Source organism: Canis aureus, chromosome 17, assembly GCF_053574225.1.
Source record: "Canis aureus isolate CA01 chromosome 17, VMU_Caureus_v.1.0, whole genome shotgun sequence".
Lineage (NCBI taxonomy): Eukaryota > Metazoa > Chordata > Mammalia > Carnivora > Canidae > Canis > Canis aureus.
In genome coordinates this window covers 21,387,460-21,414,025 of record NC_135627.1, presented here as the reverse complement: position 1 = coordinate 21,414,025, position 26,566 = coordinate 21,387,460, and the positions used below count along the sequence as shown (strand labels likewise).

Sequence of the window (26,566 nt, the reverse complement as noted above, 5' to 3'; positions counted from 1 at the left end):
ATAATGTTTGAAGGTGAACATGTGTTTATTCACTGAGAAAATTTACATATACAATAACATTATAAACATACACACAACTTTTATATGTAATTGTAGTGGGATTTTAGAAATAAGCCAAGAAAATATACTTCAAAAGTACAGATATGACTTTTAGCATAATCTGATTCCTTCTTAAACACGTGAGATGTTTGGAACAATATGACTTTGGAGAAAAATGGTATGGGGCTTTTAAGAGGATTATCTTTGATCTTTGACCTTGAAAAGAAAAACATTATTTTGAATTATGGGTGACAATTTAAATTTTGAGTGAAACTGAAAGCTAATGTGTAGGGTCTACTAGATTAGAAGTACTCGGTTTGAATTGAGACTAAAATACCACTTACAATAGAATACACTTTCTGAAAGCTATTTTTTTTAGTGACATGTACATTAAAGAGGATTGTCAATGTATGTTACAAGCTCTGTTTCATGAAAACATTTGAAATGTCATTGGTATTATACATTAAACATATCCCTTAGTTCTTTTCACAAAGACTTACAGACACTTGTGCAGTCACTATCTCTAAGAAGTTTTGGGGGTATTTTTATATCCCAAGTCACTTGACACAGGAACTTTAGTAATGGTTTCTTTTAAGCACGTATTTGATACAAATACATTTACTGGGAAGACTGCAGAAGATGAAGCTCAAAAGAAGGTATTAGACCTTGATGAAAGTAACAGAGATGCAGTCAGAGTAGTCAATGAGGACTGAACTCATCTGCCTCTATATTCATGTACCTCCAGGTGAATCAATGGCGCAGAAGGAATTGGTGTCAATGAGTGTTCAAGAAACATGCTTACCTGCTGAGAAAAGCCTGGAGACACCTTTATACTTCTCCACCTCCAAAGAATAGATCTACAGAAATGTGGCTTATAAAGGGCAAAGAGACTTAAACTGTTTTATGAGCAGTGGTTGAATTTTAATAGCATCATTAGGCCATGGTGTGTGACTTATTGTCACTTTAAAATGTGCATTATAAAAAAAATCAAAAGCTAATAAAAGTGTTAGTTAGATGATAACTTCATCCATAGAAGGTCAGTTGTAAGAGTATAGCAAATTGATAGGTTAATTGTTCTCATTAAGCATACAGGTTATCTTAAATTTGTATTATTAATATAACCTTCAGAGGAAAAATGTCCTGAGCATCTTAACAGCCACCCACTTTGTGTTTTTTTTTTTTTTATTGTTGCTTTAGTCTTTCACATTATCATGTGAACAAACCAGGAAGAAAATGTGTTTGATGTTTTATTCAAGTGTTCTATAGGATAAAATAATTGCAAGGGCTGTTTAAATACATACCAAGGTAATATTTGTGGAGCCAAGGATTTGAGTAAGATACACAAAACCATTAGGAATTGTAGGATTGAGAAGCAAGAAGAACATAAATTGATGGTTAATAGCAATAAAAAATTAACATCCAAAGGTAGCTAATCTTTATTGGGAGAAAAGAATCATGAGAACATGGATGAAAAAATTTGCTGTGTATGTTTAATAGAGTCAAAGTGCTGGGCTTTGATGCACCTACTGCTGAGATGTATTTTGTATATTTTGTAAGCACTGCAGCAAAAGAGATTTTTTTTAGAATGTGTAACAGGCTCTTAAAAAAAAAAAAGCTATTTGAATGATGGACACTAGATCTAAATTAAATCTTTCTCTGTAGAAGAAATTGCTCTCTTTTTCGCATTGGTGTTGAGATGGTGGAGCCCAGTTCTGGCAGGAGAATATTCTTGTGGAGTCCATCTCCTATTTTCACAGCCCAAATGAGCTGTTAGTTGCTTATGTTGACAATGCCTGTAGGTTCTGATTAAGCTAGCTCATCTGACTTAACTTAGCCTCCCTCTGGCTAACCTACAATGCCCTGGTTAATTGTTCAGAGGTTTGGAAATGCCATAGACAGTAATAGGAAGAAAAATGCTTTTTCAAAATTCTTGTTAGACACTGAGTTGTTCCTTTTTTTATAAGCCCTGTTGTTTTGTTACAATAAGACATACTCAAATACATAACATAGGAGGAAGAATGGGATGATCTTAGAGTAAGAAAAAAAAAATTCCAGACATGTAAATGGAAGTGTCTTCTATAAGTAATAGGAAGCAAAAAAGGTATCCCAAAGACGGTAAGTGAAGTCTTAGGCCTGAAATGTAAAACTGTCAAAGTTTGACTTATAAGTAATGGGTGAAATAAAAATTTAAGGAACATTTTTAAAAAATAGAACATAGTTTTACATAAAAATCTAAATAAATAGAACATAGTTTTACATAAAAATCTAAGAATATATCTTTTCATTTCTAGTGACTTTATCATTCTATTTCAGAGCATCTTCTATTTAATAATGAAAGTTTAATGGCAAGTAACATAGACTTAGGTAGTGTATCAATGCTTTACTCTCTCGGAGGGAGTTTTTCTTCTTTGTTTTGTATGCAGTTGAAATCACAAAGTTCATTAGAAGAATACTTGGGGAAATGAATTAGGAGATTCCTGTTTTTATCCCCAGGGCATCCATTCAAGGACTTTTGGTAATGTAGATTTAGTTGATTTAAATCTCTGATCCTGTTTCTATATTTGCAAAATTAAGGGGTAAAGAATCTGAGATATACTGACCACAGATAATGTCCAAGGAAATTCCATTCCATTATTTCATAGATATTCTCAGTCAAAATTATGAGGGTGGGTCCTCTTAGTCTTTTTTTAAATAAGAAAGACATTAAATTCAAAGATGTTACATGAAACACACACACATATAGGCACACACAAAGACTCAGAGACGTTACATAATTTGCCTATAGGCTTCAGGTCTAACTCCAATCTGACTTTAAAGGTTACTATTTTTTTTTTAAGATTTTATTTATCTATTCATGAAAAAAACACTGAAAGAGGCAGAGACATAGGAAGAGAGTGAAGCAGGCTTCCCTACAGGGTGCCTGTTGTAGGACTCAATCCCAGACCCCCCCACCCAGCCTATGATCTGGGGTCCTGGGATTGAGTCCTGCAACAGGCACCCTGTAGTCAAGGGCAGATAGATGTTCAACCACTGAGCCACCCAGGGGCCCCAATTACCACTTTTATGTCTACAGAAGGGTTATGTTAGACCAATTAGAGGATCTTTTCTAGTTCAGAATGCCCAAATATTAGTGATATAAGCTCTGTTGTGACTGATGACTAGATATGCTTTACATTTACTAGTGAGCCTGGGATCCTTCTAACATACCTGATATAACATTGTAAACCCAAAAGATATTTTTGGTAATGGGAACGTCTAAATTGGATACATGCCAAACCAAAAGAGCTAAAAAATAACTGTCAAGACCAAGTTGACGGAGTAAGTGAACCTGTTAAACACTGAGGACACTGCCTATTAAAGCTGAATGTGAGTATAATCTGTTATTCCATAATTCCATGTGCACCAAGGGATATCTGCAAGAATGTTCAAAGCAGGGACACTTGGGTGGCTCAGTCAGTTAAGCTTCCAGCTCTTGATTTCTGGCTCAGGTCATGATCACAGGGTTGTAAGATTGAGCCCTTTGAGGGACTCCTGGTGGGGCTCTGTGGTGGGCATGTGGAGCCTGCTTAAGATTCTCTCTCCCTGGGCAGCCCCAGTGGCTCAGCGGTTTAGCGCCACCTTCCGCCCAGAGTGTGATCCTGAAGACCCAGGATCGAGTCCCACGTCAGACTCCCTGTGTGGAGCCTGCTTCTCCCTCTGCTTCTCCCTGTGCCTGTGCCCTTCTCTCTCTCTTTCTCTCTCTGTGTCTTTCATGCTTAAATAAATAAAATCTTTTAAAAAAAAATTATCTCCCCCTCTTCCTCAGCCCCTGACCCACCCTGCTTCTCTTAAAAAAAAAAAAAAAGAATGGATCAAAAATTAGACTATATTCACACTGGAGTATATTCTAGTTCAATTAAAGTAAGCACTACATCTCTGTGCAACAGCATGGATTAGTTTTACAAACTTAATGTTGGACACTTAATGTTATCCACAATCTATATGATTGTGGTTAAATGGAAAAACAGGCAATTCTGAAATATAGTGTTAGAAATCAGGATAGTAGTTACTTTGAGTAGGGAATGGATATTGATTGAAGGTCAGTCACTAGAACTGTGGATCCATGTCTTTGTTCTGAAGAAAAGATTCATGGTAGCCATAATCTTAGGTGCAAAGGGGAAAACTCACTTTATTGATGCTATAAAAATCTAATAGAAGCAGAAAGAAGAAAAAGGGAAATCTGAACATAGATGAGAGCAATAGTAAGCAGTAAAGGCGGTTAAAATAGAGTTACATCAAATCGAGTACTTACAACCTCCAACCTCATTAGCTGCGGAAACCCTTTGGAAACAGCCAGGCTGGAGTCCAGACTGAGAGGCTTGGGAAGACCATCCTCCCCTGAGGTGAGACTTCCAGCTGATCATCCCCAGAAGGGCTGTATTTATAGAACAAATAAATGGGAGTTTGAAGTTAAACATTTGTTTGTCTATATGCAGTTTGGAGTGAGCTGCATTCCTATGTTATCATCTCTACATATTCAAGAAGTATGCAAATAGGTGCTTGCCTCCTCTCTTGCATTCCATTCTGGAGTGCCAGCCCATCCTGGAGCTGGAGGGAATGTAAGGTAGAATTTATAGCTCTTGGTGTTCACACCAGAAGGGCCAATTCTTACCTGGAGGCCAGCTAATGTCAACTAATCAGGTTCCCAAGGTCACTACAGGCAATTCAAGTCTCACAACATTCTTTAGCCTGCCTGCATCCATGCAGGTCCAGATGGTTGGTTATGCAGGACAAATAACAAAAACCTTTATCCATACAATATAGTCTTTCAACTCCAAGTTTTAGTTTTGGGCATTATCATCTTTTTGTTGGGTTTTGCCATGGCCATTAAATTTACTTCTTACCTCAGAATTGTGATAGTGCAGTTTTCTGCATTGCATATAGATATATCTTTCTGAATTATAATTTTCATTATATTTCTGAATGATACACATTTAAATGATCCACACCCTCTGGAAGGTGTCCAAATTGTTTGTCATGACTAACAAAAACCCTGTGTATCTGTACCTCAGTCTCCTTGTATTGTAATCTCCAGAATTCATTTCTACTCATAGATTTTGTTAGTCATTGATTCTAGGAAGAGGTGTATTTATGAATGATACAGAATCTTTAAGAAAACAAATATAGTATAAAATGAATAAATTTCATGTACATTTATATTATTAAAATTAACAGAAACAATATTTAACTCACATCATTTATTTTGGGATACATGAGTAAAATCTAAATGTTTCTATTTTATAAGATAGAAGGGACTAATATTCAATGAACTTAAATTATAGTTACTTTCATAGGCTAAAAAATATAACAAAGAAGTCAAATCTTTTACTAAAGTCATATCCAGGATGCCTGGGTGGCTCACCCGTTTAGTATCTGCCTTTGGCTCAGGTCGTAATCCCAGGGTCCTGGGATCAAATTACGCATTGGGCTCCCTGCTTCTCCCTCTGCTTATGTCTCTGCCTCTCTCTCTCTCTCTCTCTGTCTCTCATGAATAAATAAATCTTAAAAAATAAGGCCATATCCAGTGAATGATAGATGTTTATTTTCTTTAAAGAAAATAATTATTAAAGAGAAAGTGCTCTTGTGAGGAGGAGGAGCAAAGGGAGAGGGAGAGAGAGAATCTCAAGCAGACTCTGTGCTGAGCATAGAGCACAATGTGGGGATCAATCTCAGGACCCCAATATCATGAACTGAGCTGCAACCAAGTTGGATGCTCAACCACTTGAGCCATCCAGGTGCCCTGAATAATAGATTATTTTTTTAAAAGATCCTATCGGGCTATAAATGCACTTGCTTTCATAACATTGTTTCCTTTAGATGAGAATGATTTATTTAAAAGAGTTGCTTTGCCCTATATATTACCATACTACTAGACAATGTTTGAGCCAGTACAAAGATCAGATACTTACATTTATAATCAAGATTCTTTCTACCATACATTGCAGCCTCAAGTTTTTGCCATAACTTAGTTTATTACACCTTGATCTGTTTAGTATATGTACTGAATTATAAATTTTCACTAGAAAATATTATATTAATTTCTTAACATAAATTAATTTATATTTTCTTGGTTCCCTATATTTTCAGTAACATGAGTTCAATAACAATGAACTCTTCTTAAAAGTTTCAGAACATTTCTCCGAATACAAATCTTCCAAACAAGGCAGTTGTTTATCATGGAATCTATATGCAAAGTTGTATGAGTAAGATTAATTCCTCTAAATAGATCCATATTTATTTACTGGTTCTTCCTATTGTTTGTTGTTGTTGTTGTTTTGGGCTGTTTTGTTTTTGTTTTTCTTTTTATACATTGACCTAGATGCTCTTTACCTTCTGAAGATTTCTTGGTTACTGATTCTTAGTTTTCAAATCTCTTCAATGACTCTTTTTTCTAGTCTTCATTGCAGATTTGATCAATTCCTTTTTTCCAAATGTTGCAGACTTAATTTTCATGAATATTATTCATGATATATGACAAGAAGGCATATATAAGCAGTAAAAGAGGTTTGGACATTATAATAGGGTAGATGGATCCTTTTAAAAGTATATTAGTCAGGAAGCAATAGAAATATAATCTAGAAAGTTTTGTCTGCACTGTCGAATGTAGATTGGCAGATGATGGTGGAGGGAAGACGAAGGTTGGGAATGTGAGTTTGTTGACCTGAGTATGAGGATGCACAGAACGTTATTCATTTTATATAAGTCTAATTGAACCATGACTTTTGGGGCCAGATTCTGAAACAATCACACATCTGTTTCAACCATCTTTTCTGTGTTCCTGGTCTGCCAATAACTCTTTCATTAACAATTATTTGTTCTCTGTGAAATATGCTGCCATCAGCATTATGCCAAAGAAAAGAGTCTCTTTAAATTAGAAAACAGCCAAACACAGAATCTCCTAGCATTTGAGGAATAGAAGAAGGGAACAGATGTGGAATATCTTATAAAGGATTTGTGGCAGATAGAGCTACTCAAACTCAGAAGTATGAAAATACAATGCATGAAAACTTAGAAATCTTTTCCCTCTGCTGACTTTATTAATTAGAAACCAAATCTAACATAAGCAAAAATTTATTGGAAATAAACAGTTCACATAATTGAGAATTTTGAAGACCAGACAACATGAAAACTACAAAATAATAGAACTTTGGGCTGTTAGTGTAGTTGGAGCTTGTGGAAAGTGCTTTGAAGTATTTATCTGGATAATTCAACTTAAGTTTCCTTCGGATGTTCTGCTCAATATTCAAGTTGCTGGAAGGGTTGAGCCTTTTTTTGTATTATTTCATGTATTTACTCTTTTGCAGATAGGAGTGATTCCTTATATGGATAAATGCCTGAAGGGATAAAACCATAATTTTAAAAAGTTTTCTCTATGTTCTACCCCTTGGCTGTCCAATCAATATACATGTACATACCTGCACATACATACTATTAAATGATTCTTTAAAAATGCTCACAAGGGCGCCTGGGTGACTTGGTTAAGCATCAGCTTATTTATTGGTTTAGGCTCAGGTCATGATCTCAAGCCCCAAATTGGGCTCTGTGCATGGCATGGATTCTGCTAGAAAGAATCTGGCTCTCTACTCCTCTCCCCTTACCCCTCTCCCCAACTCTTACACATGCATATGTGTGCAAGCATGTGCACTCTCTCTCAAATCTTTCAAAAAATAAATTAAAAATGCTCACAGAGACCATGTAATGTTGTATTATTGTGGCAGAGCACAAAGTCACAACCAGCAATACTTTTATGGGTTCACTGACCTCTAATGATATGGTCTCCAATTGACCCCTCTCCTCCTCTGATTTCATCACAAGAGTGGGGAAAATGGATAGAAAAGTAAAATATAAATCATATAATAAATGTTTGTTGTGTGTGTATCATGCATGTGTGTCCAGCAATCAAGGGAAAACAGGAAGTGGCCTCTTTCTGAAACTGATATTTGTCACTCCCGTGTTGCATTCCTTATTATCTTTATTCCTGCCTTCAAGTGCACCTTCAGCTGGATTGGAAACTTTGCTACATTGAGTGAGCCAAATCTTCATTCCTCAGAGTTGCCTAAGGTCAATTAAGTCAGTCACCATCTCAAATTTTGCCTGTTTGCCTCATTTATGTTAGGTGCAGTATCAGCTTCTAATTAAGTGCAAATATTATTGTGTGCTGGCTAAAATGTCCCAGCTTATTAGTCTGAAAATTTTTACACATGAATAAAAAAATTCTCATTAGTTACAGAAGTTAAAAGCATTTATCGTATGTATGGTGTGAATACTGATTATCAACAGAGGCAGTAGGAGTTGAATATATTTCAACTCCAGTACAACTTGTTGGTTTCTAGATCAATATATTATGATTTTGTTAGAAAAGCACCATATATTAAACACTTGTTCAAACAATGTTACACAGAATATGACAGGACATAAAAACTTAAGAAAAAGAAAACAGCAGGAACAAATTACTTGCAATCCAAAGATGTATTCCACCACATTGTCCTCCTCCTCTGTCCAAATCTACTTTTAAACAAATTCTTCATGGTCACTTAAGGCAGCTGGATTATAAGTGGCCCTCAATGGTATGCAGAACAATCACATCTACATGTCTACATGGTGGACATCTGCATTTACCCCAGGAATGTCATTTTAAAATGTATTTTAGTAGAAAGGAACTCTAGTGGTGTCATGCGGAGACTTTACTTTAAGCATAAGAGGAAATAGTAATGAAATGTGTGTTTTTTTAAGGATCATAAAAACTAGATTCTGAAAAATTGGGAAATGAGCATAGGAATCACACTACAGCTGATAGGAAATATACTTGAGTCAAAACTTAATTGGGTTTGCTTCAATGATGACTATTTTAATTATACTTGCCATAGAAATTAGTTTAATGGTTAAGTCTGTAAGTGGGATTTCTTTTCCAAGAATATTTCCAAATTCACAGGATTCATGACTTCTGAAAAGATAGGTCTATTGAATTCCATCAGTCCCACTAAAGTTTTCACATAAGTGCAGTTAAAGATTTTCACATAAATGCAGTTTAAAGGTTCTCATATAAATGCAGTTAACCAAAGTGACATTAATTGTTCCTTGTTTCAATTGTCTAACTGTAAATGACTAAGTGTCAGAAGGTAACTAAATTTACATATTGTTTAGTATATGTAATTGCTCAGTATATCATTAATCATTGGTATCGTTAATATTCCATCAGATGAGTTTAATTATATAATAAACAAAACATTTTAGGTGGCTTAGCCAGAGCTCTTTTTAAATCTGACTAGAATTCTACGCATAAATCTTGGCTTTATAAATTGGGGCAGCTTTCTGACCAAGATGGCTAATTACCACATGTAGATTTGTTGTATTTATGTCAACCTCAATCTATGAGATGAGTTCTAGTTCTCCATGATGAGGGCAAAGAGCATGTATAACAATTTTTCCCCTAAATAAGTAAAGAGTTTTTAGTGTGCCACTTTAATGTGTCTGGAGACATGCTGACAAGCTGGTGTAACTGGTATCTAATCTCAAATATTAAAAATAAACAGCTATTTGTTTTTTATCTATTTATTGTTCTGAGATGCAAATAATTGTATACCAGTAATAGCATCCAAAATGTAGCATGAAGTAATTGAATGAATTGTCATTTGTCGAGTAACATTCCACAATTGTGGAATTATCTGAAATGTAATCTTGGTTTTTAAAGTCTATTTGAGGCAACTGTTAGACATTACCAGTAATAATTATCATGTCTAAATCCACAGATGTTTTCAATTTCGCCTTCTATTTCATTAAACTTTTACCCAATTTTACATATATATGTTCCCAACAAAATAAATATGAAGAGTGGATTGTATTTAAATCATCTTAATCTGCAATTAAGCAATTTACCGAATATACTAGTGCATTCTATTTCCTCTTGAAAATAATTTTTATATAAATGTTAACAGTTTTATTGAGCTATCACTTACATATAAATAACTGTATGTATTTAAAATGTATAATTTGATGAGTTTGGACATATGCAAACACCTGTGATACCATCACCACAATAACAATGCAGTTTTGTTGATTTTCACTACTTTCTTCTGCCAAACCCAACACTGATCAAATAAGGAAATTTGTTTTATTTAGGCTTTTGCAACAAGAGAAAAATATAAGATCCAAATAACTAAGAGTCTGAGCAGGGTAGTTTTGCTTTATACTTTCATAGAGAGGATTAGATTATAACCGGATAACTTATATTTTGGACTTCTTTGTGATTTTTTTTTTTTTGTCTCAGTCAATCAGCTAGATAGAAAGCATTTATCTGTGCACCTAGCTAGTTTCAAAGGGATAAATAGTTCACCTAATATTTCACATCATGAGCTAAAAAATGGAGTTGATTCTCTGTGTTGGGCTTGTCAGTATGTTCAGGTAAAAATGAAATGTATTTGTGTGGCCATGTCACAAATGAGTCATTCTTGCATCTTATAGAGGTCATGAGGAGGAATGGACAGCTAGTCTTACTGAAACCACATGGGGCAGGTTGCTTTTTGTTGTCATCCATTTCCTAGAACACAGATGGAGAAATTTGCAGTTTTCCAGGACCTTCTATCAGTAAGACACAAATTTTGTCACCACACTAATCTTTATTATTTCCTTCCTTCTACCTGCTTTGTCTTCAGTTTACTCTTATTTTTCAGCTAAAGGGAAAGATTAGCTTATTGATTTAAATTCTTTTTAATATTTATTTTTAAATATAAATATTTATTTACAGTTATACTCTCTCCTATAAGCACTTCTTTAATTGTATCATAAGTTTTGGTATGTCATCTCAAGGTTCAAAATAGCCATTTCTTTTGTTCATGATGATCATCATTCATCACTAAAAAACTCAGAAGCAGTCATAAACTTGCTGAGTAGGGTTAATCTGGGCCTAAGAAATGATCTCTTCAAAACTCCAAATTCCATGAACCCTGTTGAGGCATGAAGGACAACATCAGTTGACTTACAGCTCTGGAGATCAGGCCTCTTAAAAGTGGGACACCTGAAATGAAAGAAATAATTCATATTAATTGTGTTAAAGAGCCAAGAGATGAATACTGAGACTCTTCAGTCCAGCATATTCCAAGAGATTGGTGGATGAAAGCCTATCTATTATGCTTCATTCCTCATTATATATGACATCTTTTTTTAATTTATTTTTTTAAAGGACACCTTGATGAAAATAAGGTATCAGTGCTCTTGGTGATATCGTCCAAAGTATTGACTACCTATACCAAGTATAGAGACATGCATGACCCAAGCATTTCTTTAGACATACTTTATGGTTCAGCCATTGGCTTGCCTGTTCATGGAGAAATCCAGTATGTCCTTATAATCTGATGCACTGAGGAGTCCTTTGGTGAAAATCTAAATTTGTTAGGCTTTTGCTTATGGTATTTCTTCAGATTCTTGGGGGAAGCCTAGATATGCATCAATCTAAAGTCTTGATCAGGATATGGGTGTTCAGGTTTTAGTTCTTGGGACTAAATTGGAAATATAAGTTTGGAGGGTTGGAGCTAATATTGAAGAAAACGAGAAATGTTCATAACAAAAGTTTTGAGTTATACCCTGTTAACATGTCAGACAAACACTTAATGAGTCTATACAAATATTGCCATGAAGATAAGGATATTCAATAAAAGTTTCTGAATTCTAGAGGGCACAGCAAAGATAAATGTTTTATTTCTCTTTTAAAAACCATAGTCTGCTAAATTATTTTGAGTTATATAATATAGCTTAAAAGAGAAAGTGGTTCCATATATCCAGAAAATAGGATATTAAGATATCAGCAAGAGGCACCTGGGTAACTCAGGGGTTGAGCATCTGCCTTTGGCTCAGATCATGATCCCAGGGTCCTGGGATCAAGTCCCGCATTTGGCTCCCTGCGAGAAGCCTGTTTCTCCCTCTGCCTATGTCTCTGCCTTTCTCTCTGTGTGTCTCTCAGGAATAAATAAATACATAAATCTAAATAAATAAATAATAAATAAATAAATAAATAAATAAATAAATAAATAAATAAATAAAATTTAAAAAAGACATTAGCAATATTCCAAATAAAACTTAGTCATTCAGTTCTATGTATTTAATTCTTATCCTATTTGATCTTGGTTTAGCAATCTCATGACCACATCTGCTGCTCCACTAGAGTTATGGAAATCCTGATTTATTCTATGTGGTCTTTAATTTATTTATGAAATATCTTCAAGAATTTATGCCAAAGAGTACTTGACTGGCACAGTCATTTTCTAAGGGTCTCTGAGTCACTTTTTGTTAAAGAATTTCACAGTAGCTGATTTGCAAGTACTTTCAGAGAAGCATGACAGTAAAACAACTATCTGTAGATGAAAAAAATCTGAAATCACTGTGGTTGACTTACAATAAATTTCAAAATTGACAGATCTGATGAGATTTTATTGTAGGAATGACGTAACTGACAAAGACAATTTCCTCGTTTTTGTGACATGTAGAGCAAACTAAGTCAATCAAAAAAATTTTGATAATATCTAAACATAATGAATGTCTGTTTCCAAAGAACGGTATTTACACCTAATTTATGAAAATAGTTGAACATAATCTCATTAGAGAGAAAAAAATCTGATGTGTAATAACTCAGAGGCCTAATGTATCATAGTATACCAAGAATATATCAAGATCATCAAGTTAAAAAGATTTAGTAAGCTTGAGAAAGTTACCAAATACCTGTATGTTAATTTCATAAGTGTGAATCTCCAAAGGAAAATCACTAGGATATACTGGATTCAATAAGTAAAATTGTTATTAAATCAGGATTTTAACAGCAACTGGAATTATGATGAATAACACTAAACTCTTGTGGTTTAATATCAGGCAAATTAACACCAGGAGACTGATAATCAAATAGAAATATAGCCAGTGCAGTGGCAAATCTATAGAAATCTCATAGGATTTCTGCAATATTTATATTAAGAACATTTTACTCATACCTAACCCACGAAAGGGTTATCTGCTCTTCTGATTTGACCATACTTTCCCTGTCACTCCTATCAAATATATCTAATTATTTCTACTATCTCTCTATATATAAGGTGAAAGAATATATTCTTAAAAAAAAAAAAAAAAAGAATATATCCTTTGTGATATTCCCAGGAGCCTATTTGCATGATAAATGCTTTTCTCTCCCTTTACTTTCAATTGTCATGAGTCTTTTTTTTTTTTTTTTTTATGATGTCACACACAGAGAGAGAGAGAGAGAGAGAGAGGCAAAGACATAGGCAGAGGGAGAAGCAGGCTCCATGCACCGGGAGCCCGACGTGGGATTCAATCCCGGGTCTCCAGGATCGCGCCCTGGGCCAAAGGCAGGCGCCAAACCACTGTGCCACTGAGGGATCCTGTCATGAGTCTTTAGGTCTGGAAGAGGAGTTTCTTATAGACAGCAAATAGATGGGTCTTTTTTTTTTTTTTTAATCCATCTGTTACTGTATTTTGATTGGAGCATTTATTCCATTTAGATTCAAAATAATTATTGATATATGTAAATATTGCCATTTTGTTACTCATTTTATTGTTGTTTTGTAATTCTACTATTCCTCTTTTTTTCTCTATTCTCACAGTTTGCTGGCTTTCTTTAGCCATATACTTGGATTCCTTTCTCTTTACCATTAATTTTATAAATAAAATCTTCTGCATATAGCAATCTATATTAAGTTTGAAGTGGTGTGTCTGTAGGAGAAGGCGGGGATGGGGTGTGTTGTGAGCAGGTTAGGTGGAATGTTTTAGTGCTGTGCAAGTTCCCACAGGTGTCTGTGTCTAGGCTAGGGTTTGGAGGAGAAATAGTGCTCACCAGCAACTTTTTTCCTGGAGAAGTCTCCTAAAGATCCCTGTTCCTCCAGCACACACTTTGAGATTAAATCAATCTCTTTTTTGTATATCCCAGGTGTTTTTCAAACAGCTGCTTCTGTGTTGTATTTCAGCAAGGGTGTTTATTGTGTTTTCTCTTTAAGGGTGGGGACTCATTTTCCTATACCATACTCTTGGCTCTCCCAGAGCCCTGTCTGCTGATTTTTAAAGTTCCTGTTTTTGTTTTTTATTGTTGTTATTGTTGTTGTTTAATTTAAAACTCTTTATCCAAGTCACCATCCAAAGCAGGATTCTTATTCATTAATCTTATGTTTTGCTCACCTTCTTCAACGAACCTGTTATTCTACAATGAGGTACCCCATGTGAGGCACCTTTTGTACCCAACCCAACATTGATTGGTTGCCAAGCAGTCTGCTGCCACCCTGGAGAAGCTCATGATTCCTCTCGCCCTTTCTGCTAAAAGGAGGGGAATTCATGTTACAGGGTCAAGGGCAAGACGGGAGAGTAGAGTACAGATCCAGCCTAATAGAGATTTGAGGTGAATAGTAAGTTCTCTCTGTTCCATCGATCAGCAGCAAAAGTACTTAAGCTGAAATGATAAAACGTGAAGCCTGTTAGGTCCAATGGTCTCGTATCCCTGGCTGCATCTGAGTCAAATTTCCCTATAAGAGAAACACTGCTACTCTGAACAAAATTGTCCTTTATAGTAGCCCCCATCAGAGGTTAGGATAGTTCCTTCAGGGTTCCAAAATTTCAGACTTCTAGAAACTACTTGTTGTTTCTCTTCCAGTACTGTGCCATTGATTCTTGCACAAGAATCTTGATTCTTCCTGGTATTATAAGCCAAAAAATCCAGTCAAGAAATGGAGAGAAGGCACGAACAGACATTTCTCCAAAGAAGCCATACAAACAGGGATGCCTGGGTGGCTCAGTGGTTGAGCATCTGCCTTTGGCTCAGGTTGTGATCCCGGGGTCCTGGGATCAATTTTTTCAGGCTCCCCACAGGAATCCTGCTTCTCCCTCTGCCATGTCTCTGCCTATCTCTCTGTCTGTCTCATGAATAAATAAATAATATATTTTTAAAAAGAAGGTTAAAAATAGAACTACCCTGTGCCCAGCAATTATACTACCAGGTATTTATACAAAGGACACAAAAGGATACAAACATAATGATCAAAAGGAGCACATGCACTCCAATGTTTATAGCAGCCACGTCCACAGTAGCCGAAATATGGAAAGAATGCAGATGACCATTGATGAATAGTTAAAAAAGATGTACTATACATATACAATGGAATATTACTCAGCCATCAAAAGGAATGCGATTTTGCTATTTGCAATGATGTGGATGAACTAGAGAGTATTATGCTAAGTGAAACAAGAGAAAGACAAATACATGATATCATCATAAGTGGAATTTAAGAAACAAAACAGATGGAACATTGGGAAAGGTTAGGAAAGTAAAATTAAAAATGGAGGAAAACCATAAAAGACTATTAAGCATAGGGAACAAACTGAAGTCAATAGGTGGCTGGGATAATTGGGTGATGGGTGTTAAGAAGAGCACTTGACGTAATGAGTTTTGGGTTTTACATGCAATTGACGAATCACTAAATTCTACCTCTGAAACTAATACATATATTGTTAACTAAATTGAATTAAAAAAAAAACATAAAAAAATTAATAAATATTGTAAGACCTAGTAAAATTAGATACCTGAGGTTTTCAAAGCCAAATGTAACAGGAATTCATCTTTCCTTGAGGGCTTTCCTGTACCTGGGATGCCTGGTGTGAAGGTCTGTTTCTGTCCCCTTTGAGCCCATAGTATCTCTCCCTCCTTTCTGAGTCTCTTTAACTTCTGACTCTGTCACCACCCTTTTTGCCCTCTTCACTGTATCCTTTTTTCTACATTTAGTTTTGGAGAGTTTACTCTGACAATCTTTTGGTTGTTTTCTGGGTTATTTACACAGAAACAGATGTTATCTAGTTGTATCCATGAGATGAAGTGAGCTGAGGATCTTTCCATTCAGTCATCTCCCTGTTGCTGTTGTTGTTGTTGTTGAACAGAAAATCAAACTTTAGTTTTGCATAATTTTGGCGCGTAAAACTACAGGTATTAAAACTTTCAAATTCTGGCTAGCTTTGAACATGAAAAAATTATCTTTTTGTAAGCTTTCTACAACTTTTTATATCCATTCGGGCTTTGTCCTTTATGTTTCTCATTCTGAAAACAACATTTTACTTTAGGACAAAACTACTTTTTTTTTTTCTTAATAAAATGCAACCTGCATACTTACATAAACAGTTGTGTTTTTTGGCCAGTATTGGTCCTGGCAGAGTTTTATTCAAATATATTAATTGTGACTAACCACAGCAACTTCATTTTCATAAAGAAAACTAGCATGTGGATCATTTCAATTGTCGATGACAAATCAGTGTTTTGCACAGACTTGCAAAACTTATGAATGTGTCACAATTTTTTATAACCATATGCTTCCTTAGAGTATAATTGATCAAATGTAGTAAAAATTTACACATTAACATACCCAAACATGTACATGGCTTCTTTGTACTCCATAAAAATAAGCTCAAGTGCATAAATTTAATATTATGCTCATTAATATTTGGCATTCTGTTTTAGAAAGTATATATTTAATATGCATTTAGTAAAAGTCTAAGATTTTAAGTTATCTAAATATCTTTGAAACGAGCTGACATACTACAAAATATAATTACTATTGGAGTAAAGTTTGTCACAAAAATGATTCAATTTAAACACACTTTTTAAAAATTTAAACACAAGTTTACATCTTTTATAATCCTTTACATTTAATATAAATAATGTAGCATTTCAACCAGCAAACCTACAGAAATTTAGGAAGAATATAGATAGGTAGAATAAAAAACATATGCTTATATTACACTTAATACTGGTAACTCAGAAAACTTAGCTGTTTTTCTCTGATCAAGACTTTAGTCTTGTTTGCCAAAGATTTGTCTAAATTCTGGAATTAAATTCTTAATCCCTTTAGGTTAGTTTCTGTAAGAACTTATATATTTTGGTACATTGACAGTATTGGAAGATTAATTTATTTACGTGGAAATTTTAGGAATGTTCAATTTATGTAATCGCTTACATATATATCCCATTTTCCTGCTAGATTGAATTTGCTGAGTCTTTCTAGTGAATTCCTTCTATTTCAGTTATACTTTTTAACTCCAAAATTTCCATTTGGTTCTTTTTTATAATTTCTATCTCTTTATTGTTTTTCTTTATTTGATGAGACACTGTCATAATGCTTTCCTTTTAAAACTACTTTCCTTTGGTTTGATGTCGTTGCTCTAAAATTCAATATCTGGTCCTGCTCACATATAGTTTCATAATCCTCTCTTGTTTTTTGTGTATGAAAATGTATGTAGCCACTTAAAATATTGATTCCTGCCCTCCACTCCAGTTCTTGTATGGCTGTTGTTTATATGTTAAGTGCCTTGGCTGGACCATTTTCATGAAGTCTATTTTCCCTTTAATGTTAAATTTCTGATGTCATTCACAGAGGATGCAGCCTTGTGCTTATTCCCAATCATCCTCGGATGACAGGTTTTAGCAAGTCTGTCTATCTCTTTCCTTGCCTCTGTTGGTACCACACTCAGATTTTAGGCTCCACTCTTTGTCAGCTGATTACTCTATTCTCAAAGACTCCTTGTGTCACAAATTAGTTCACCATCTGATCCAATTTAGCTTGAGCTTCTTTGCAGGGGTAGTTTTTTTTAGGCCAGTGTTTGAAGCTTTTTCCTGACCCCAAAATCATCATATCTCTCTTTTCCTGGGTCTCCTCTGGTAAACTAGACTATAGTTTAGGTGTTACTCTTAATTATTTATCACCAAAATACCACCATTTTGATAGTGCTCCAAAGTTTGAACATTCCAACAATGTTTCAAATAGTCAGTTGCTTGGGGAAGAACTTTAGAGTTCTTTGTTTTAATGCAGTGTCTCTCTTTCTGGGCATAATCTCAGAGCCTTTGCTTTGGAGCCAGGAGTGGGAAAAGTTTTCTATGAGCGGGGCACTAAATTGGAGAAAATAGTTTTCTCAGCTAGCCTTTCTCAACATGGAACCTCTACTTCACAAACTTTTGAGTCCTGGTATTTTTAGTCTGCCATGCTTGGGATCAGGCTTCCACACTTTCAGTATGGGTTAGGTGGGGGAAGGAAGCCTCTAATTTCTCAATAGCAGTTGCCAGGAATTTACTCTCTGCAATTTGGAGCTGTGGATTTGAGAAATGCTGGCATCCTGCTCCTTTGGGGAGGTACCAATTCCTTGACCAGGAGCAGAGGGGAGAAGGAGCCCTGTTAATGTGGCCACTTACCCAGGTTGGATTTTATGTCATTGTACTTGGGTTGGGATGGGGCTGGGGTGGGGAGGAGAAGGAATTGGAAATGGCTCAACTATCAGAGACTCTCATATTTTCGTACAGGGATTTGATAAATTTTGTTGAATAAAGTTTCTTCATATGCTGTATGCCCTTAGGACAATTCTTGAGGTTTTAAGTGGATTTTATTGTTCTTAATACTCACTAGTTTTTGTGGGTTTTTTGAGGACCAATCTGCATAGCTCTTCACATTGCCAATCTGAAAGTAGAAATCTAACGGAGTTTTCTATATTTTCTCTGATAATAATTTAGGTGGGACTCTTTTTCCTTTTAAGAGTTAATTTAATTGCAAATGGAAGACATTCCTGGCCATGTAATTATGGTTAAACTCACTGGAATCCAAATAAATTAAATTGGACCACTCTTCATGTCAACATGTCTTTTTCATACAGTGTCTTAAGATACTACCCACTATTCCCTTTCTTTAACATTCTGGGGGATTTTTATTGTGTCAGTCTAGCTAAGCTAGAGTTATGGTCTCTATAATTCCTTTCCTATGGAGTTCCCAGTCACCCTGGATCAAAGGAAACTAAGATTTAGAAGGCAGAAGTAAACCAGCAGCAGCCACATTATTTTTACAGTCAGACGATCATGATAGATGCAGCATACATTGTTTTAAGTTCATACATGGATTCTCTTAATCTGTTGGCTGGGTCTTTTGGTGAGCAGTAACAGCAGAGCTGTGGCTCATACAAGTTTCTCCAGAGCTGCATTTAGCTTTGGTTGCTGGACCATGTACATTCTTCATCTGTGGTGAGAGGTACAAGCTTCCTGTTCAGGACACCAACATCATTGGAGTTGGAGGTTTAAGGGTGATGAAATACTGGTATGGGTTATAGCTTGGTCTTGAAGCTAGTTTGTATTTGCTTTCCCAAATTTACATTCATCTTTCCCTTTCTGCCTCCCTGTCTGTAGACCTTAGGCTCTAATTCCCCAGGTGCAAAGATAATAATTGCCTTACATGTAGAACATAGACTGTGTAATAATCTCAAGTTAATAATATAAAGTCAAGTCCTTTCATACACATATAGTAAATAGTATAATGTATGTGATATAGTATTATATAGTAATGCTTTAAATGAAGAAATATGGAAAAATATTTCAACTCGGTCTCTTTTATTTCTCTGATCAACTTTTACTGATAAACATGCATAAATTTGAAGTACAAAATCAGAGTGAGTAGTTTCATTATGGGAAAACTTGACCTCTCCTTAAGTGTTATTTATTTACCTTCTCAGAATGTAGCGTTTGTAATTAACATAAAATTTTCAGATTACCCCTAGTGTTTTGACCAGATAAATGAACATTTGCAAATTACTCAATGTAAATTCAATATAAATTACAAATCCCTCACTCTTGGGCACATTTTACCTACAGAGATTATTGTTATATATTTTCATGTGGTTTTATGTTTATTACAATATACAGAGGTAAACTTCTCTCACTATGTGAATAATGCTTCCTGAAACTAAAAAATCATCTCTGGCTGATTCATAATGGTCCACTGTCATTTATATGAACTCATATCTGGTTTCTTCCTCCTATTTCTTTTTCTAGTATGTAGCAATGATATCAAGTCAAAGAATATTTTGAGCAAACTCTAGCCATTGATGACAAGAGCAGTCTACTTTTTTTATATATTTGGATTACCATTCAGAAGCCTGAAATTTCTTATATTTGTTTTCCTTGTCCTATAAGCACAGATTTTGAAGAGAAATCATGACATGTGATTGATGGATCAGGATTATACAGAAAGTTCCTATAAGACTTATCCATTCCCTGAACATTCCTCTCAAGTTTTTTTTTTCTTTTTTCCTGTGCATAAAATATTACTTGTACAACATTCCTTAATTCTTAATGGTATAGTTTTGTAATGGTAGACAACTCTCCTTTGTTTGGTGAGGAAAATCTATAGTATTTCCCATGGCTCCATGTTGCAAGCTTACCTTTTTTTATCTTTTCTTTGAGTATATTTTGATTCATCTCTATATGACCAGTAAAATGATTTGTTTCTCAAATATTTGGTTCCTAATTATTAATTTTCACTTAATTTGTCTCTGAATCCATGAAAAAATACTATTTATAAATAACAAAATCTTAATAGTAAATTTTGCCTGCAGGAGAATGCGTAGATGCATTCATTATTCAATTTTAACTCAGACTATTGTTCAATCATGAAAAGGATTAAGCCACAGCTGAAATGTGAATTGGTAAATATCATAAACCTAAAATCCTAAATATAATGTTGAATATAAAGGCATGTTGCCCAAAAATTCACATAATATGATTCCATTAATATAAAGAAATATTTGTATCTCTGATTAGAAAGGAAAAGGTATACCGATAAGCAAAAATTCAGGATGAAAGGTACTTAGGGGAAATGGAGAATTTGAAACTAAAGATATATACACAGGGATTACAAGAGTTTGGTATGGTTCTATTTCTCAATCTAATTTAAGAGTAGGCATATTTTCATCTTATAAACTGCACATAAATATTACATGTATTCTGTATTTGATTTATTTCATAATAAAATAATATATCATACCATTTAATGGGAAGAAATATGATGGTTTGTTATCAGCTACTGAGCTGATAGGAATTTGGAGAATGTAAACAATTATGCACTTTTATTTTTTTTTAATTTTTATTTTTTTATTATTTATGATAGTCACAGAGAGAGAGAGAGAGAGAGAGAGGCAGACATAGACAGAGGGAGAAGCAGGCTCCATGCACCGGGAGCCCAACGTGGGATTCGATCCCGGGTCTCCAGGATCACGCCCTGGGCCAAAAGCAGGCGCTAAACCGCTGCGCCACCCAGGGATCCCTATGCACTTTTAAAATTAAAGTAATTTGGTTCATTGTGGAGCATAATTAGAAATTTTAGTAAAGTTGAAAATGTCCAATTACTTTTCTGAATCTTCTTTGTTTGTGAACTATTCATATGGATTATTCCAAACACTGTTATATTTTTTAACAAGTTGTCAGAAAAACTGAATTTTGAATATGTTAAGGTCATAGTGGGGCTTTTATCAATGATCTGACTCCAGCTGTAGCTAGGATGAGCAAGTATTAAGTTGACTTTTGATCAAGATTTCTACATATCCCTTACTCCTTCCTTTTCTTTGACCAACTTCCTATTTCCTGCTTTAGGCTTATACCCTATGTAAGCGAGATCTTATATGTGGCACTACTAATCCTTCAATGGATGATAACATTGTTAGCATAAATTATAATATCAGTGGCCTGTCAGGCTTTGTGACATGCATTTGGAAAAACTTTTTTTTTTTTTTAAATTGGTATGAGAGCTTGTATTTTCATCTTTGAAATTTTGTTTGGAAATTTTATTTTATTTTTTTATTTATTCTTGAAAGACACAGAGAGAGAGAGAGAGAGAGAGAAAGGCAGAGACATAGGCAGAGAAAGAAGCAGGCTCCATGCAGGGAGTCTGATGTGGGACTCTATCCCTGGACTCCAGGATTATGCTCTGGGCCGAAGGCAGATGCTCAACTGCTGAGCCACTCAGGCGTCTCTTGTTTGGAATTTTAGAAGCATATCAGTGTTCCATAGATGTTTCTCTTTTCTATTGGCAGATGACAATTGTTAAAGATTTCATTAAATGGCATATTAAATGCCAAAGTCAAATTGTATTGTGAACAGGCATACTATGAAATTATACTAAAATAGGAATCTCAAAGCCATTTATTAAGCCACGGAGACACAAACATATGCCAAGACAATGAATGGCTAGCTACTCTGGAACTTTTGCTTCTGGAAGTTAACACTATCCTCAGTACCCAAATCATGTGATAAGAAAAGGCAACTAGATATTTTGGATGGTGAAATTCTTATTTTAGCACATTGGTGAAATTTAGGGAACTGAGAACATTTAAATATACAGGCAAAGGATTGGGTTTTGAAAAAATATATAACATACAAAATTATCCAGTTCATTTTCATTGAATAGAGAAGAACTTTTGGATTACCGATGAACAAATTAGTGCCTAAAAAAACATTTGCAGTGTCATCCTTTAGAGAAAAATGGAAACAGTTATCCAGATAATTAATGAAAACTAAATTGTTTCTTCTTAAAAAAAAAGAATTTATAAAGAATCTATCTACATTGATTAAAGTCACTGGATAAATGTTTAACTGTCCATTTTACTTTGCTTATATAGACAGAATGTATGAATAGGTCATATCATCTGGGTGAGGGGAATTGAACTTGACAGAGGAAAGGGAACGGGGTCATTATATTATAAATTGCCTCTTCAAGTGCAATTATCTATTCATGACATAAATCCAATACAGTCCTACCAGTCTTGGGCTTCATTGTATATACCTCTTCTTTTCTTCATTGCCTTGTTGTTAACAAGTATTTTATTTGTTTATACCAAAAAACGTTTTTTGGTTCAGTTCTATTAGATATTTTCATTGAAAACTGATGAGCTTTCTCTCCTGGATGCTGAATGGCTGGAGAAATCATTATGTAGTATCAACCTTTATACCATAAAACTTTTTCTTAATGAAAATGTAGACTATATTATAGTAAATATGTATACACCTGAAATTTAATATTGATATTTCTAATTACTTCACATTTTATTTTTAGCAGCCACTTGAAGTATTCCCAAGAAGAAAGTTCTACATTTCAGCTCCCTTCAGATGAAAGTCATCCCTGTCCCCTACTCCAGTGACAAACATTCAACAATGAAGCCGATATAGCCATTATTGTACTTGTAATGAAGCTGTTTTTCAATACAGGGTAAATTATAATTTTTTCCAGTTTTATTGATAAGTAATAAGATAATTATTGCAGTAGGGGCCACCTGGGTGGCTCAGTCGGTTAAGCATCCCACTCTTAATTGCAGCTCAGGTCATGATCTCAGGGTCATGAGATCAAACCCTGTATCTGGCTCTGGGCTTAGTGTGGAGTCTGCTTGAGATGCTTTTTCTCCCTCTCCCTAGCCTCTCTCCCTTCTCTAAAGTAAATAAAATCTTTAAAAAAATCATTACAATATATACTATATACTTTATATAACTATATAGTATAGTATATCATATATACTTAATATAAAACATTTCTTTTAGTAGTTATTTTTTAATTATAAGAATTATCCCTATGCAATAAAATCTTGTTTAGTTCACCTGGAACATTACTATTATGTTATTTTTAATTATGTATACAAACATAGGACTTATTGAAAGGGAAACTTTTATGTACCAATTAATACCAATTTTGAGGGGAAGATATTTTGAATGATTTATCCAGTTGCTTAAACTGAACAGTTGCACATTGGTATAAGAATGACTTGAAAGGCAAGTTGAAAATGTCAGATTATTTCAGGTTATATGCCATTGCAAATACATAAGTTGTTTCCTATGCCAGCCTTATACAAATAAATTTTACCTCACAGTGCTAAAAATAATCATGAATGAGTTGGAGACACTCACTGTGATATAATTGTTGTTATATCCTGTTGAAACTGCTGAGATTTTGGGGAAAAAATCAGAAATTTCCAAAAAACCTTAAATATCATGATAGCAAGTATCAGTGTTCCACTCAAGATTAATTCTGATGCCTTTACCTTTTTCATGTACTTGATCTTTGGGTGTGTTTTCATTCTCAACCACCAGCATCTGCATCTCTTTATCAGGGACCTGTCCTAGTCTCTCAGATCACATTTTTGCCCCTGTGTACTAAGAGGCTTTTCTGGGAGACATGAATTCCCTGGTTATTCATGTCTCCCAGAATTCATGTCTCCCAGAATTCATGTCTCCCAGAAAAAAGAAAAAAAAGCCCAAAGCCTTAAGCAACAATTAATAGATGGGATACGGATATTCTAACTTCCTTGCTCCTGATCAGTACAAATTTATGTAGGGTCTGGATTGTCACCAAAATTCAATGCAGAATTGAATTACAGTAACCTTGTAGGGAATTTTGCTTGCTATTGAACATTTGCTTGAGCTCCTTAGCTTCTAAGTTTTATTTCCCCACCTTTATAGTACCCCAGCCTTCTCCTGGAACATTTTCTGTGTACTGCCACATAAGTTTGTATTTCAACATTCGTTTCTTGGGAACCCAAACTGAGACAACTGGTTCTGGAAGTGCTGCTTAGTACCAGACTCTCAGGATGGGATTCTGAGTTTGGATCCCTCTCTGGCCAGATTAAACCAGGGGCCATATTGTTCACAGTAAAGTTTTTATCCCTGCTAAGTAGTAGTATTATACTGCATTGCTAAGGTAACATGCATTGCTAAGGTAATGTGAATGTGATTCAGTTTCAAGCGGATCTACTAGCTTGTGAATAATTTCTACCATTGGGTAAATATGAAAAAAAAAAATAGTGATTATGAAGATGATGGAGTAGATTGTTTTTTGCTAAGTTTGACTGTTACCCCGAATAATGAAAACTAAACAATCAAGTCAGCTTATTACTGACTCAGGGCATAATGAGCATATCAAAATACCTTGATGAAAGCATTTAAAAAAAAATCTTTATCATAAGGCTAGCAAACTAGAGAGTAGGCTAACTCTGAAGCTTTAGCAAATCACCTGTGCCTAGGTTAGGACCCTGTATACCAAGGGAGATTTTAAGAGATGTTATGAACCTGGGCTCCCCACTTAACTGCTAGAGGCAAAGTAGTTGTAATTACCATAACAGACTCTGAAATAAGATGGAACCAGGGGATATAATCCATAGGAAGTTGTAACCTTGGCCAATTGATCATAGTGTTCTTTGGGAAAATATGAATTGACAGCCAAAAATATCAATTGATAGATTTGATTTTAAAAAGTGGATGATTAGAAGGCTGATAGCAGCTACTCCAATGGAAAATCACAATCTTTCACATATTATCATGTCTGAGAAATTTCTCAGACCAGAGACAATCAATTGAAGAGACTAATATTCCTTGAAGGATCATGATATGAAACAAAATACATGTAACAGTATGTTACCTCTGTATGTAATCTCCCTGGTGCTTACCCAAAGGCATGTATGACCATCTGAGTAATTGAATACTGAGGAGAGAGAGAAATATCCAGATTTGGCAAGAGATTTTTAATATTGTATCCAAAGTTGACATTGATACCAGGACTCCATGTACATGGAGATCTGTGAAAGCCAGAGAGTAAATGGAGGGATGGCCAAGATGTGTTTTCCACTGGTTACAGTGCAGCCTAGGTAGCCATTTCCTAGTCCCTGAGCTTGTTTAAAAGAGACACACTTAGCACTTGGAGAAACTTTAGTTAATCCCCTGAGCACTAGAATAGGGCCTCTGGAAGTTTCTCTCCTATCCAAGACTATAAATTAAAATCAGTGCCATACACTGAGTAAAAAGTCAGAGATTATTGCCCCTTTCAAAGCTGTAAAGAATAAAGAGTTGGTTGTCCCTGTCATGTCCCCATTTATTTCATAGTTTAGCTCCCTGAGGATGATGGTGGGGGCTGGGGGTGAAGAGAGGAGAAGGCAATTCATAGTAGGTGATGGTACACCACTACAAACTTAAGTGTTTACCCATTTTCTGTGCTTGATGAGATATCTTTACTAGAAGAAATCAGCATAGCCTCTATTTTGGCACGTCATACGTTACAAGTATCTGGCATATGCATTCATTTCAAAATGCATTAGGACAAAAATAATAGACAGTACTTCACATGGAAGGTCTTTTCTCCATGGTTATACTTACTCATCTGCCCTTTGCTACAGTATACTTCAGAGGGACCTTAATATCTGGACAATCCATAGACGTGTATTGATGATGTTATGTTAATTGGACCTGAAGAACAGAAAGTGGTAATTACTGAAGATACCTTTGTAAGACATAAAAAGCTTAAAGGATGGAAAATCAGCTCTGTGAAGATTTAGTGGCCTTCTAAATTATAGAAACTTTTGGGATTACAGTGGTAAGGAAGTTGACAAGAGGTATCTTCCAAGTTGAAAGAATAGTTCTTGTGCACTGCAGTTTTTATCAATACCACTCTTTGCTTGGTAGGTCAGATGGGATTTTGGCTTATTTGGGAATATTGCTCTGAATACTTATAGGGTAATTTCAAAGGCTGTTTATTGTGAGAGAGTACAGTCAGTTTCTTTTTAGTTGTGCAACCTAACACATGTAGTGGCTCTACGAGAAAGATTGGTGGTAGAAAACATGCCATTTGGAACTTCAAAAGCTTTAATGATGATTAACTATAGACATGTAGAATTC

At 35.0% G+C, this 26,566-nt stretch overlaps 2 long non-coding RNA genes across 15 annotated transcripts in view; one reads left to right on the top strand and one right to left on the bottom strand.

Annotated features, from left to right (window-relative positions):
* The window catches only part of LOC144287842 (uncharacterized), a 435,194-nt gene that overhangs the window by 211,676 nt on the left and 196,952 nt on the right, over positions 1 to 26,566 (top strand). For 8 of the 14 annotated variants that reach the window (XR_013355614.1, XR_013355621.1, XR_013355617.1 and 5 more), the window contains one exon: positions 22,968 to 23,120. This is a non-coding gene — a long non-coding RNA (uncharacterized LOC144287842). Of the gene's footprint in view, positions 1 to 13,335; positions 13,475 to 22,967; positions 23,121 to 26,067; positions 26,155 to 26,566 lie in introns of those variants that run through there. The other 6 variants (XR_013355616.1, XR_013355613.1, XR_013355619.1 and 3 more) reach the window with 4 other exon arrangements.
* Positions 10,774 to 26,143, bottom strand: LOC144287844 (uncharacterized). The gene is made up of 2 exons (XR_013355626.1): positions 26,048 to 26,143; positions 10,774 to 11,092 (listed from the first exon to the last, which is right to left on the bottom strand). It is a non-coding gene; the product is annotated as an uncharacterized LOC144287844 (long non-coding RNA).